The sequence below is a fragment of the Tursiops truncatus genome, chromosome 11 (genome assembly GCF_011762595.2).
Source record: "Tursiops truncatus isolate mTurTru1 chromosome 11, mTurTru1.mat.Y, whole genome shotgun sequence".
NCBI lineage: Eukaryota > Metazoa > Chordata > Mammalia > Artiodactyla > Delphinidae > Tursiops > Tursiops truncatus.
This window is the reverse complement of record NC_047044.1, coordinates 42,635,220-42,648,000: the sequence shown is the minus strand read 5'-3', so window position 1 is coordinate 42,648,000 and position 12,781 is coordinate 42,635,220. Positions and strand designations below refer to the sequence as shown.

General features: G+C 37.9%; 1 protein-coding gene across 5 annotated transcripts in view; it reads right to left on the bottom strand.

Annotated features, from left to right (window-relative positions):
• KCNC2 (potassium voltage-gated channel subfamily C member 2) overlaps positions 1–12,781 on the bottom strand; it is a 198,863-nt gene that overhangs the window by 172,910 nt on the left and 13,172 nt on the right. The window lies entirely within an intron of this gene.

Genomic DNA, 12,781 nt, shown 5'->3' with positions numbered 1-12,781 from the left:
TCAAAGGATGGACCTAGAGTCTGTCATACAGAGTGAAGTAAGTCAGAAAGAGAAAAACAAATACCATATGCTAACACATATATATGGAATCTAAAAAGAAAAAAAAAATGGTTCTGAAGAACCTAGGGGCAGAACAGGAAAGGAATAAAGACACAGACGTAGAGAATGGACGTGAGGACATGGGGAGGGGGAAGGATAAGCTGGGACGAAGTGAGAGAGTGGCATGGACTTATAAATACTACCAAATGTAAAATAGATAGCTAGTGGGAAGCAGCTGCATAGCACAGGGAGATCAGCTCTGCTTTGTGTCCACCTAGAGAGGTGGGATAGGGAGGGTGGGAGGGAGACTCAAGAGGGAGGAGATATGGGGACGTATGTATATGTATAGCTGATTCACTTTGTTATAAAGCAGAAACGAACACACCACTGTAGAACAATTATATTCCAATAAAGATGTTAAAAAAAATCTATAAAGTTTAATTCCTGTAGGTTTTCTCTGATTACCTTGGCTTGATTAAATCCACTTTCTATATGTTCCCTGTATACACACTGTTATAACACATCATATTTCCTTGTAATAATTGGTTCATGTTTTCTAAATGTAAATTCTATAAGGACTTGTGTAGCCCCATTAATGACACAGAGTCTTCCATTTTGTAGAAACACAAAATGAATAATTTTAATAATCATACATCCTTTTGTAGGAGCTGAACATTTTTTGCACTGTTCAAGAGCAGATACTTAGTAGTCCCAACTTCATCATCTAGTTGAGTCTCCACAGATGTCGATCGGCTAGGCTAAGGAAACCTGGGTTAATGGCACTGGATTTAATCACTAACAATAATATCAACCATTAGATAAGTACCTTCTATGTGAAGTCAATTTATATATTTTTCTCACTTAACCCTTACTACATCTCCCCTTTCAGCAGGGGAAGTGAGGTAACTCCCTGGAAATCAATAATTTAATTGGCAGAGCGGATATGTAAACCCAGGTCTAATTCTGCCAGGCACTTCTTTTTACCTTGCTTTACATTACCTGATAGAATGTGCTGCCACACAGCATTTTTTTCCTGAATTAAGGAAATGTAGGTAGGAGTCACCAGGCACAGTGATCTCTTTTAATTATCTCACAGCGATCTCTTTTAATTATCTCACAGCACCTAAGAAAGATTATATTCAAAATATTCATCTAGTCCTGTAAGACGCATTGATTAAAGAGACACACATATCTCAGTGCCTGCCTGCAAAATGATCTGTGAATCCACAGAGACAAAACAGAGTTTAAATACTTGTAGTGGTTACGTGCCCAATCCTCACTATTCAGAATCAGGGCTGATATTCTCATGGGAAATTTTTAGTATGTAAATATCCATTAATGGATACATGAATGCAGGCTATCTCTGAAGGGACAGAGGTATAGAGCTGGAAGGATATAGAGAACATATCTGGAATGTTAAGAGCAAATTCTACATCTGAAATGATGTAAGATCTGTCGAATTCTCATGGAAGAAATAGAATAATCAAGAGTTACAGGGCTTCCCTGGTGGCGCAGTGGTTGAGAGTCCACCTGCCGATGCAGGGGACGCGGGTTTGTGCCCCGGTCCGGGAAGATCCCACATGCCGCGGAGCGGCTGGGCCCATGAGCCATGGCCACTGAGCCTGCGCGTCCCGAGCCTGTGCTCCGCAACCGGAGAGGCCACAACAGTAAGAGGCCCGCGTATCGCCAAAAAAGAGTTACAAAAAAGACTTGATGTGTAACCCTTTATAGGAATGCTATAACAGATGCTATATTTAACCAGATAATAGAGGACAGAATTATGAAAGACATCTTTGGACTGGCACAATGGTAACACATTACTAAGTTTATGTGATTTATTAGTTTGCATACTTATTCAATTTGTATGTATTTCTGAAAACAGAATGCTATAAAATCTGCTATCTACTAAATAAATGTACTATCATAGTCTCCTATAAATGTTACTTTAGTTATTAATTTCAATTTCATTGTAATGCCAATAAAGAAAATAGAGGTATATCAGTGGAGTCACAGTACAAAAGAGGCTACAAATCCTAGACTATTGGAAATTTTCTTTAGGCGTCTCTGAGAATGATTCTTGGAGTTCTAGAACCATCTAGTGCGTTTTAAGGAAAAACACTGGGCTCTCCCTCACCATTCCTCTGTGCATCTGTACTCTACTCAAGCCAAAATGATTGCCTTGTGGGGCACTCAAACTCGAGACATTCTCAGTGTTGCCCCCTCTATGAAGAACATATTGCTTCTTACTCTTCTGCCTACTTTGAACCTGTCATTTGACTCAGCTCAGGTGTTGCCTTCTCAAGGAAACTTTTCCTGATTTTCAGGTCTGGTTAGATGCTCATCCTATGGGTTCTTAAGACATTCTGTGTATCTCTCTCATGAATTTACCAAACTGTGTAATTTGTTTACCTGTCTGCTGCACCTCCAAATCCCAGTTAGACTGTATGATTCTTCAGGCTAGAGATAATCTCCAGTACCAATATTACTTAGGAGGCATAAAGTTCAATAAATATCTAATCAATTAATAAATAAAAATTAAATTGGACACAATTTTTCTCACTGATAATTTCTCTCTGTGGTGTGCATTAGAGTTTAGACATTAGATGTGAGATTTTTGATAATTTACCTATTCCTTTAAAGCAGAAAGATTTACAGAATTCCCAACCTGCTACATCTTCAGGGCTAAGAGCTTCATTTGTGCACACTGCTATACCTTAGAAATGTGCTCTTTAAAACTGGTACATTCATATTTTTTATAAAGTTAACAAATGACCACTGTACAAAACTTAGAAACACGTAATCCTTTTAGGATGAAAAAGTAAATGATCTCAAATCTCTATAGCTCAGTTATATAAATAACTTTTCACTAATTCTCAGAATTCTTTTACCATATATTTAAGTTGCTAATAATATATGAAATAAGTAGAATTTAAACCTGCTACGAGAATATTTTATAAATAGTTTTCCATATTACTAAGATTTTTTCATACATATTATTTTTCACAGTACAGTAATATTTCATCATGTGGATTGTCATAATTTACATATATCTTTTATCTCCCTTTGATGGAAATTAAAGTTATTTCAAATTTTTCACTAATATAAAATAATTATTCAAGGAATATTTTTGTGCAAAGATTAGTTTCTTCATATTGAATACATTTTCTTATAATTCATCCTAAAAGTAAGATTACTAGATTGAGAAACAATCTTGGTTGTTTACAAAGTTGACAGCATTTCACTAGTCTTTTCTATGTTTGAAAGGTCTGCTGTTAAGCGTGAAGACATTCTTTTCATGTTACTTTTTTTTATTTTTTAGCTCTTGATTCCTTATTCTGTTATGGAATCATGTGATCAAACCCCTCAAATGTTATCTTGAATGGTGGCCAAACTCAAAGGCACACAGAGTTGAACCGAATCCTCATTTCATAAAATTTTCCCATTTCGGTCCTGCAGTTTAACTTAGATACCTGAATCACAGGTGTCATTTTCCTTTCATTAGCCATTTTAACACCTTTCCTGCAATATGTGACTCCACAGCAATGGCTTTAAAAACACACAAATCAAAACTCAGATAAGCAATGATATCATCTCCTTTTAAAAAAGTGCCCAAAGGACAGTATTTATGAAAGATACGCCTTGAAACTATATGTTTTGGGGAAGGAAATTGGAAGATAGGCAATTTTCCTTTTTGTTTTAAATGGGATTTCTCAGAGGCTTAATGCACAATGTGCACTGTGAATCGACAGGTGGAGATACAGTGTGACTCATTTCTCAAGCAGAATTTGTTTTTTATGATGCAGCATCTCAAAGGACTTGTGTACTGAAGAACACACTTCCTCTTGGGGAGATTATGCCCTTAGTATGACATTGCCATTGTTTAAAGCATTTTTAGAAATCCTCTGTTGGAAGCAACTCCAAGAGACAAGTTACCAAACACCAGAAAAATCAGTCTTACTGAATTACAGTTATAGCGTATGCTCTTTTGTTCCAACCTCTTTCTTTGTCCTTATTTTCTCGGCTGTATTCCTTCACCTGCCTATTCCTCACTTACTGAACCATGCGGAACTCACAGTGGGGCATGCTGACTCTGCTTGCAAGGAGAGTTATTTGCAGAAGAGACACAGTGAAGGCCAAAGGGAATGACTGTGGAACCAAACTGAAGGCAGAGACAAGATGCTACTTTGCCCCAAGTACATCATGGAACAGACTGTTTAATTTAACTGCCCACGGACTATTCCCTGCATGAAAATAGCACAACTAATAACATAAATATAATAACCTGAGAACTATAAAATAAAATTATGAGAAATCAAATTTCCAGAAGTTAGGAATGCATATACCCATATATTTTAAAACACACCTGAAATAAGACGCATCTCTATATAGCTCATTAGCAGTTACTGAGTTTTCCTCAAATAACATAGCCTTTATGAGCAATTATTTAGTAATAATCAAAAGTCTTCTTTTTTGCAATCATCATACGTTTCTTGAGTAAAATATACTAGGAAGAGACTATTAACATGCAAGCAGAAGTTGTATAAAAGCCAACAAGAAGAGAAAAAAATACAGGGATATGTTGGTCCAATAACGTTTGAATGAAAATGGTATTAAATTTTACCCTTTCTCCACCTCTGGGACCACAGAAATCACCTCTGGCAAGGACCCAACCATCTTTGTTGTTGTTCTGGCAGTGGTGTCACTGGACAGCTGGAGAAGTTATCTGTCTCTATTTGAACACTAACTGCTTCAAAAATTAGTGCTGAACTATCAATTATTTGATAGTTCAGGAGTGGAGAGAGTTGCCAGTGTGTGATGTTCTCCAATACCAGCAGTGTAACAATGCTCAAGAGTCCTCTGTTCCTTCTTGTCTGACAACCATCCCAGGGAGCCACTGAGCTGCGGGAAGAAAGGTTTCTAGTTGCTCCCCTCAGAGATGCATTTGCAGGTGAAGAAGTAGAAGTCTTTGGAGCACTGCATGCTGGGAAGTATACCTCACCACTTACAAAATAATCAGTGGCCAGTCTGTCAGGAAACACTTCTTTGAGGACCTTCTGTGTACCAGTCTGTCCTAGGCATCAGTAATTCACTAAACAAAAGTGATTTCAGGGCTTCCCTGGTGGCACAGTGGTTGAGAATCTGCCTGCCAATGCAGGGGACACAGGTTCGAGCTCTGGTCTGGGAAGATCCCACATGCGCGGAGCAACTAGCCCCATAAGCCACAATTACTGAGCCTGCGCGTCTGGAGCCTGTGCTCCGCAACAAGAGAGGCCGCGATAGTGAGAGGCCTGCGCACCGCAATGAAGAGTGGCCCCTGCTTGCCACCGCAATGAAGAGTGGCCCCTGCTTGCCACAACTAGAGAAAGCTCTCGCACAGAAACGAAGAGCCAACGCAGCCATAAATAAATAAATAAAAATTTAAAAAAATTTTTAAAAAGTAATTTCAGTCTCCCCTGTGCTTCATGATCTTTACTCCCTTCATGTCTTTCAGAGAAGCATGCAATGGTATCAGGAATATTATCTTACATCATTTCAACACAGGGTCTAAACTTAGTGGAATTATAGTCAAGGCAATGATAGAAAGTTGTCAGCTGTGCTCCAAAAGCTATTGACAAAAATGCAAATAATCTCGGAAACTCTCCCACAGCCTCCTGGATTTTCTACCTATGATCCAATGAAAAGAGGCTCTCCTGTCCCAAGATCTAGGGATACAACAAGCATTTGAAAGATGCCACCAATTATTAGACTAAAGATTTTGCACATCAGCCTGCTCTCAAGCTTCATATGATAATAGTTACCATTTACAGAAGGCTTACTTTATGTTAGGCATTCTGCTACACACATTAAATGCATTATCTCATTTAGTTCTCATATCATTTAATCCTCATAATACGCATCTTATGAGGAGGTTCTTTTACAAATAATGAGACAAAATCTTAAAGAAGTTAATTATATCATCCAAGGTCATGCAACTAATATGTCGTAGGGCCATATTCAAATCCAGCTCTGTCTGATGCCAAGATCTCTACTCTTAGCCACCACAATATGCTGCCTCTTAAGAGAGGTTATGCTAGAACATAAATGGATTAGGAGGAAATTCAGGACAATTCTGAATCTTGGCTGCAGAATACCAAGAAAACTGGAGACTAAAGGTGGAAGTAGAAGTGGAACTTGCAGAAAGAGATGTTCTTCTTGGGGCCAAGATTTGTTTAGTGCTCCTGCCTGTGCTTATAGCACAGGGAATTTCCCTATTCTCTTTTTTCTTCTACTTTCATTATTTCTAAATATGAGACAGAAACCACAGATTCTAGTGATCAAAATTGTGTATCCAAAAATTCTAAACGTAGCCAAGATAATTTTCATAGGTCAATGCAACAGAAAGATATCCTCAGATCTATGAATACCCACAAAAATATATCATACTCAACTCATTCTTAAAAAACAAATTTTAAAATATATAGCGTATCACAAAGAAGTGTTTCCAAATTGACTCAAAAATGAGAAATAATGACAGAAAGTAATAGTGGTCATTTTTTAAACAGATACAAATATATCTGAAAATTATGACCATAAATATAGTTACCAATTATATACATATAATAAAAATAAAAAATAAAAGATATATTAATCATAAAATGAATTATTGTTTACATATATGGCATATCCACAAAACCTAAAACAATAAACTGAAATACTATTTCTATCAATAAGGATTCAGTAAGATAACTATACATATGATTAATATACTAAAAGTAGTTCTTACTCATATGCCATCAATAACTAGTTAAAATGTAATGGAGAGCAAGATCCCATTCACAATACCAACTAAACATAAAATATATAGTATAATACTTGAAGTAAACACATAGGACATATATGAAGTAAACGATATAATTCTTTTTTGAGATGTAAAACCAGATTTGAATAAAATCAGAAGGTACTGTGTTCCTGATTACAAAGATTAAATATTGGATAAAAAAACTCTCTATACCCCTATGACTAAAATTATCTTAGAGGAAATAAAAATAAAATAATTATAGTAAATTTCTAATAGCCTTTGGGGGACAAAATGGCTATTTTCTTTTTTCGTCTATTATATACTCCCTTAATTGTCCATAATAAGAACACTTACTTTTATGATTTAAGACTACTTTTTATTTTAAAAATAGGGTTTCCTGGGCTTCCCCGGTGGCGCAGTGGTTAAGAATCCACCTGCCAATGCAGGGGACATGGGTTCGAGCCCTGGTCTGGGAAGATCCCACATGCCGCAGAGCAACTAAGCCCGTGCGCCACAACTACTGAGCCTGCGCTCTAGAGCCCGCGAGCCACAACTACTGAGCCCACGTGCCACAACTACTGAAGCCCGTGTGCCTAGAGCCCATGCTCCGCAACAAGAGAAGCCACCGCAATGAGAAGCCCGCGCACCGCAACAAAGAGTAGCCCCTGCTTGCCACAACTAGAGAAAGCCCGCGCACAACAGTGAAGATCCAACACAGCCAAAAATAAATAAATAAAATAAATTTATAAATAATAAATTAAAAAGAAAAATAGGGCTTCCCTGGTGGCGCAGTGGTTGAGAGTTCGCCTGCCGATGCAGGGGACATGGGTTCGTGTCCCGGTCTGGGAAGATCCCATGTGCCGCGGAGCGGCTGGGCCTGTGAGCCATGGCCACTGAGCCTGAGCATCCGGAGCCTGTGCTCCGCAACGGGAGAGGCCATGACAGTGAGAGGCCCGTGTACCGCAAAAAATAAATAAATAAATAAACTACAATGATCCCCTATCTTAAAAACATAAATTTGTCCTAAAATTATTCTGTTTTGAATACTATGATTTATTTTATAATTTTTATTTTATCTACTATCTCACAATGGTTTTTCCTAAAAACAATAAAGTTTTACTTGATGTCTATAATATATACAATATATTTGTATAAATGAAGGCTTTTCCAATTCCTTCTATTTGCATGACCACTATAATGTATATATGTTTCTTTAAATGTCTTTCTCAGTCTTCATATTTGCCATAATTTAGAGAGAATATCTGAGCATAATTAGGTTTTAGATGTAATGGTCTTCATTACTGCACTGGTTTGATAAACTGTATTCTAGGTAGCATGAGGAAAAAGTCACCTTGGATATTTCCATTATATTAAATGAAATGAGATAACAATACTCTGATGAATAAGAATCTTTTTTTTTTCTGTTCTCCTTGTCTAATTTTCTTGCTGCTACAACGTCCATTCTTCAGCGTCTTTTCTTAGAACACAGCACCCTTCACTGAAGGCCCCGTTTCCATGTAATAAGCAGGACAATCAGTGCCATCTATTATCGTCAGTCAGATGTTTCTCTGTAAAATAAGGACTAAGCATTTGGTCCCACTGGCAATGTCTCTGTGTAAAAAATTAAAGCACACTAATATGTAAACATTATTTCAGCTTGATGCTGTTACTTTATTGGGGAACTTTAAGTACCACAAACATCTGTTTAACCATCAATGTTCATGTTCTTACAAATGTATTTTCAGTGGACAGATGATAAATTAAAGTGTCACTGTTCTCCAAGTGATAATTTTCTAGGATTTTGTATTAATGTTAGTCTAACAAGCTTCTTATAGCAATGATAAAGTCACACACTACACGTCTGCTTTGAATTTCTTCACTAGGAATATATATTTGGGGACCAGAAGAGACAAAAAGTAGTTAAAGAAGGTGGGCCCAAAGAAGGTAAGAAGAAACAATGACTTTGTAGGAAAGAATCATAGAGGAATACATCCTTGTAGACAAGAGAACTAATGGAATTGTTCATATGGTAATAAAAACCCACTGAGAAAACTACCAGACACTGTGCATGACTCTGGAGAACAACAAGAAGAACGGAACGGTGCCTCTTCGCAGAAGTTCGTAACGAGTATGGGCAAGAAGTCTATATACATACAATCAAATTCTAGCGGAAGATAGTATACCTCATCTCCTTGACCACGTCTCATTAAAAGTGATGAAAAAATATCACAGGGATAGAAAACAGGAAACATTGCTATCACTGACCCAGAAATATTAAGATATAAAGCAAACAGAATTGAACGAATCGAGATGCAGATTCAGGGGAGAGGGAGAATGGAATTCAATACAGGTGCAAGAGGAAGCTTTTCTGGGAGTTGGTCCAATTCTTCCCACAGAGATCCAGAAGCCAGAGGAACCAGAGGCAACGGGCCCTAAGACAAGGAGCTGGCTGTGGGACAACTCCTTGGAAGTTCCTGAATTACTTTAGTGGCTGGCTACAGAATTTTCCCTCAGGATATAGCCAGCAAGAATAGCTCTCTAAATTATGTAGAGATTCAACAGTAGAGCAGACAGTTTCTATTAGGTGTGTTGGTGTGATAGAGAAAAGTAAAGTAAACTTCTTAGTACCTCAGATTTCCTCAAAGAGCATGCAGAAAAAGAAAAGAGAAAGGTCACCCTGCATTAACTGAAATTCACTAAATTTCTTTCCCCAAATACAGCTTCCTTTCTTAGGCCTTGAGAGGGTCCCTAGCTTGCCCACCTGCTCCTCCCTACACACCCTGAAGGGAATTCTTTGTTTCTGCATGATCCTGCCTATCTACCCACAAAACACTATAATCACCCCCACTCTCTTTCAAAGGAAAAGATATTTCAAGAAAATAAATACTATAAAAAAGAACAAAGGTGAAAGAATAGAAAAAAAATACCCATAGAGGGACCAGAGTTAATACCAGAAACGAGACAGAACTTTAAAAATTATTTAACTGGTATCTTCACAGAGATTCCTGAAGACACTCTATCCATTAAATGAGAACATACTGAAATGGAAAAGGAGAAGTCAGAAAATAAATGATTTACTGGATACTACAAAAATGTTGCCCAAATGGAAAAGTCAGTGTACTGGGTTAAATGGTATCAACCCACATGCATATTCACCCCAAACCTCAGAATGTCCTTATTTTGAAATAGCATCTTTGCAGAGGTATTGTAATTAGTTAAATTAAGATGCGGTCATACTGGGTTATTAAGGGCTATAATCCAAAAATTAGTGTCTTTATAAGAAGAGAAAACCGAGAGAGACACACAAGGAAGATCAGCTTGTGAAAAGGGTGGCAGAGATTGGAGTGACGTGTCTACAAATCGAGGAACACCAAAGATTGCCAGGAACCACCAGAAGCTAGGAGAGAGCCATGGAGCAGATTTTTCCCTCAAAACCTTCAAAAGAAACCAATCCTGCTGAGACCTGGATTTCAGACTTCTAGCCTCTAGAACTATGAGAGAATAAAGTTCTGTTGTTTCAAGACATCAAGTTTGTGGTAGTTTGCTACAACAACTCAGAGAAACTAATACAGCCAGTTAAATGCTGTAATACTGTATCTACAAAGTGATAGAGAAACTCAGAGGAAGAAATGAACTGCTTTTGAGAGAGTTTAGAAGGTGTCAAGTAAGACTTGATAATTATACAGGCTATTGAAAGATGACTGAATCAACTTGTTACATAGAGGAGGAGAAAGTATTCTAGGCTGTGAAAACAGTGCACAAATGTGCAACAGTGTGAATGCACCTCGTATTCAGGAATGGCAAAGCATGCAGTCTGACTGGTAGAGCTGTGAGAGCTATTATTATGTTTATGGATGATGGGCAGATTCTGGAGAGCCAGACTAAGGAAAATATAGTTTAATATGTAGCCAAAGGAAAGGGATAACAAGGTTGTAAGCAAGAAAATAGCATGGTACATTAATGCTTTAGAAGGAATTACTCTGCCTTGGATCTGAACACACCATCTTCTTCCCATTTTAACTCCTTTGGTGCCTGTTTTCATTTCTGCTTTTCTTCCTCACTACCTTTGCTCCTTCCTGGACTTTTATCTAAAGGAAATATTTATTTAAAGCAATTTAAAAGAGTATTTTAAAGCCACAGAATCTTATTGGTATTTTTTAAATCTCCAATTCACTTTAAGCTTCTAGCTTTGGAGTCTACATGAGCTACTATATTGAACTAGTCAGTTCCATTTCATAGAAATTATGCAAAAATTAATATTATTTTCTTGGGCTTTAAACCAAAAAAGCTGACATTTATTGTACAGAGGACTTCTTACTCCTCACCACCTTTTTATGGTGGTGAATTACTGCAACCAAAAAATTTAAGGGGCATACTCTGCATCTAATTTCACAACTATAAAATCTACGAAATAGCTATTAATAATCGAGTAATTGGTACTGAAGTATAAAAGATAAACCACAAAACATAATACAAAATATTATAGGGCTTCCCTGGTGGCGCAGTGGTTGAGAGTCCGCTTGCTGATGCAGGGGACACGGGTTTGTGCCCCAGTCCTGGAGGATCCCACATGCCGCAGAGCGGCTGGGCCCGTGAGCCATGGCCGCTGAGCCTGCGCGTCCGGAGCCTGTGCTCCGCAACGGGAGAGGCCACAACAGTGAGAGGCCCGCGTACCGGGGAAAAAAAAAAAAAAAAAAAAAAAAATATATATATATATATATATATATATATATGTTACAGTGTTAAATCCCATGAAAGAATAATTGTTGATTTCTCAAATCATATAACCACTGACTCTTGAATTAGAAAAAAGTCATAAAGTTTGTCTTGTTCCATTGTGCAAACAGAAACTAGGGAGACATTCTTGACGTCTCTCTCTGCCTCATTCACTGCATGTAATTAATAGACAATTCCACTTTAATTATGTTCATTTTACTTCATCCCTCTGGCCACTGTTTTAATTAAGATCACAGGTATCTCTGACCTGGATTACTGCAATAACATGCTAAACTGCAGCTCTTCTGAGAAACTTGTACTCATTTTCCCCAGCCCCATCCCCTCTTCAAGTATAAAGGTTTCAGAATAATATTCCCAATTACAAACATGCCTGCCATTGCTCTGCTTAAAATCCTTCAAAAGCTCCCCACTACCACCAGAGGAAGACCAGACCTTCTCAACAGAGCTTACCAAGCCTCTGGATCCAACCTCAGCTTCTGTCTCCTGCCCTATCTCCGCATCCCTCACGCAACGCTGTAGCTGTCCTGAATTATTTACAGTATCTTGCACAGGCCTTGCCTTCTTTCCCTTTTAGGACTTTGTTTCAGCTCTTCTCTCTAAAAAGTCTGGCTATTTCCTCCTCTTCATCTTCTGGTACCAACAGAGGCATATTTCCTCCAGGAAGTCTTTTTCCCACCTTGGCAAGACTACGTTAACTTCTACTGGAGCTCTCCTGACACTGCACTATCATTTCCCTTCTGTTCTCCTCCAGGACACCACAGCTCCTTAAAGGCGGGAAATATGCCTTTACCTTGCCACTCGTAAAATGCCTGGTATATAATACATACACATTAGATATTGTTCTAATTAATCACCCTTTATTCATTAGGGATAGAATTACTCCTACAATTTTCTGGACAGTAATCCAAGACCCATACGAAAAATCTCAGGAACAGACAACTTATTTTTTTATGAACATTCTAAATGCTAGAAAGTTCCCTTAAGGTGGGCTATTGTAACCACGCTATCTCCCAAAATAAGCAATGCTTGTCGTAAAGAATAGTGATGATGATGACGATGATGATAATAATATTACAGCTAAAATTTAGAGAACCAGGCACTATTCTGGCTTCTGAACATGACTATGCTCAATCCACCCTTCTAACGATTCCTTGAGTCAGATAAAATTATTATCTCCCCAGTCCAGATGAAAAGAGGGAGGCTTAAAGAAGCAACTTTGTGAAAGTT